The sequence below is a fragment of the Empidonax traillii genome, unplaced genomic scaffold (genome assembly GCF_003031625.1).
Source record: "Empidonax traillii isolate 1590-97213 ecotype Southwest subspecies unplaced genomic scaffold, ASM303162v1 scaffold360:size843394, whole genome shotgun sequence".
Lineage (NCBI taxonomy): Eukaryota > Metazoa > Chordata > Aves > Passeriformes > Tyrannidae > Empidonax > Empidonax traillii.
Window position 1 is genome coordinate 544448 of NW_020955553.1, and position 3024 is coordinate 547471.

Here is a 3024-nt window from a genome sequence, read left to right on the forward strand (position 1 = left end):
AAAAAAAAAAAAAAAAAAAAAAAAAAAAAAAAAAAAAAAAAAAAAAAAAAAAAAAAAAAAAAAAAAAAAAAAAAAAAAAAAAAAAAAAAAAAAAAAAAAAAAAAAAAAAAAAAAAAAAAAAAAAAAAAAAAAAAAAAAAAAAAAAAAAAAAAAAAAAAAAAAAAAAAAAAAAAAAAAAAAAAAAAAAAAAGGCACTGTAAAACTGTAGCTGCTGCATTCACACAAGGAGAACAGACAGCGTGTGCATGTTTGTGTGCAATGCCAAAAAGAGCAGCCTTAAGGTTGACCTACTGCAATCTGCACTGAGCTCCTTAGACAATAGACAAGTTCAAATGTCAAAAAATCTAATAATAATAACCAGAGCTGCCAAACTGCACGAACTGTTTTCTGGTGTATCACAATTATTCACCCTCTTATCCACTAAAAGGCTGCCAGTCCTTATGCGAGTAAAAGAAAATCTATGTAATGCATATGGATCTTTTTTTTTTTTTCCACATGTGAAAAGCCATTGAGATGGCAAGCACGCAAATCGGAATGATATCATGTCTAATAAAAGCAGGGCTAAGGTTTTCACAGTCTCTTTTAAAAGACTCCAACTTGTAAATCCCCTTTTTATGTCGCTACATGCACAATTATTCTGATAAATAAAAATCTACATGTTCAAGGGTCTGGATTGGAACTATATATCCCTCTGATTTTAACACCGATGGGAGCATTAGGTTTCCATCATATGTAATATGTCTATGTTGAGCTCAAGTCAACAGATAGATTGTTCCATTCATTTGGCAACTCTCATTACAGTCTGTGTGAGGTGAACCCTGAGCACGACACGTTGGGTAATATCAAAATTATGCAGCTGGGAAAGAAAGGACCCCTATTTCAAAAGCTATCTTGCTTTGCATGTGCAGTTCTGTATTATTGTTCTAATTTATTACAGAACCCGAAATGCTTTGTTATGCTCAAAACAATAAATAAGGTTCCGAGTGAAGCCTTCAGAATAAAAGGTACGGATAAATGATCTGCCTGCCTATTGTGTTTATCGTTGTTATCGTCAGCCTTTAAAAGTAATCTGTGTATTTTCCTATTTTCTCCAGATTGGTTAGTGTAATATCCCTAGTGCAGCTATCAAGGTGGTCATAAGAACTATGAACTACAGCATGGGTAAGCTTGAAAAACCCAGAGAAGCTCACATTAGCCAAGAACACCACATATCTGGAAGCCAGTCAACTTCACGTTTGCAGCTGACTGCCGTATTATGCACGAATGTGTTTTACATATAGCAGACTGTATACGGAATATGTCTTTATGTTTAACATTTTAATTTGTAAATGCTAATTAGGCAGTTGGTCTCCACGGTTATATTAGTACATACCTAATCATTTCCCACTATAAGTAAATGAATACTAAATACGGTAAACACTTTCATTTCCCTACCTCCAAGACAGTGTTGCTTCTACATCCATTTTCCAAAGGCGTCCATTCGGACAAACAGGTATTTATTAAAAGAAGGATGTAAAAAAAAAAAAACGCTCCCTGTAGCACTCTTACGATTGGGGTGCCGCTGCAGGCATGGAGCCAACAATCTTGGTCGGATCGGACTCTTCCGAAGGCAGCCAGCAAAGTTTAAGTTTTGCCGAATTAACTTGTTGCTCGTTTTAGCGTTAGTTTTTTTCTTCTCTTGAGGTACCTCGCAGGCTTCTGCTGCTGCTAACTAGCGCGGGCGTACAGCAGAACAGCCGCGCTGCTAACTCCTGTTTTGTTTAAAATATAACGCAGGTTACGCTTGGAGAGTTGGGGGGAGGGGGGACAGAGGAAAGCTGGAGGGAAATCCGCTCAATCCCGACCCCGGGATGCTAAGCTTTGCTGTGGTCTTTCAACTCCAAAACCCTTCAGAGGCGAAAAAAAATGTTCACTAAACTACGGCAAATCTCAAGCAAGCCACCACATTTCTGAAGAGAGCTGCGCTCTGGAATGTGTTTTACTAGTCTGGAATATTGCTAGCGCTTACTGCGCCAAACGCGGTAGGTGGAAAGTTTTGTTCATGTAAATATCTCAACCCTTGTCCCTCAAGGTCTCTACACACAGAGACCTGACTCCGTTTTCCAAATGAAGACCCACGAACACTTCAAATGAAAAGTTTAATTTCTTGTCGGTCGTTTTCTCTCTTTTAATTACTTTTCTCTCTCTCGTGTTTTTTGTTGTGGTTTGTTTTTGTTTTTGTTTTTGTTTTGTTTTGTTTATGTGTTTGTGTTAGGTTTTTAGGCGGGCAGTTCTCATTTGCCAGGTTCCATCATACTTATGGACTGTGTGATTTCCAGGGTTCCAATTGGTCTTTCCTTCATAGAGGCAAGGAATAAACCTTTCCCAGTCACACGGAAACTGCTGGGACCACAGCACGGGGAAACAAAGTGGCTTCAACCCCCCCCACCCCGTGGCCCCTGTTCCCCCCTTCCCGCCCTGGGGGCTGCCTGGGACATTCCCCTGCCAGGTGCGTTAAAGGATGCTGCAGCCACGCGGATCCGCCCCTGCTTAGCATCCTGCCGCTGGACAGGGGTGAGAAGCAGACGTGTGTAGGCAGGAATACAAAACAAAACAAAACAAAACAAAACAAAAACCACACACAAACTAAATTTCTCACTTCTATCCTCTCTTGCAACCACTTGGAGAGGGAAGTGGAGAAAAGGGGCACGGGGCTGAGAGTACACGTGCTCAGGAAGGGAGCCAAGCTGTGTGGAGCTAAGCTGTGGTCGCCGTGGATGCTTTTTTAGTTGAGGATCACGTCTGCGAGTGTCCCGGACGGCGAAAACTTGTGCCCGGTGTGCGGGCAGAGCGGGAGGAGTCCGGCGCTAACTCTGCCGCTCGCTCCCGCAGACGGATAAGTCAGGAAGGGATGGGGGGGGGGGGGGAGGAGTGGCCAGCTTGAGGAGGGGAGGAGGAAAAAAAAAGAAAAGAAAGAAAAAGAAGAGAGAGAGAAGCAGCCACTTTTTCAGGTTTAATACCGTGATTAAATATTAAATTACGTCA

General features: G+C 41.2%; 1 long non-coding RNA gene across 2 annotated transcripts in view; it reads left to right on the forward strand.

Annotated features, from left to right (window-relative positions):
- LOC114061793 overlaps positions 1–2592 on the forward strand; it is a 7499-nt gene extending 4907 nt beyond the window's left edge. The window contains exons 4-6 of one of the 2 annotated variants that reach the window (XR_003572225.1): positions 938–1004; positions 1095–2021; positions 2255–2592. This is a non-coding gene — a long non-coding RNA (uncharacterized LOC114061793). Of the gene's footprint in view, positions 1–937; positions 2022–2254 lie in introns of both variants that reach the window. The other variant, XR_003572224.1, reaches the window with a different exon arrangement.
- The last annotated feature ends 432 nt before the right edge of the window (positions 2593–3024 follow it).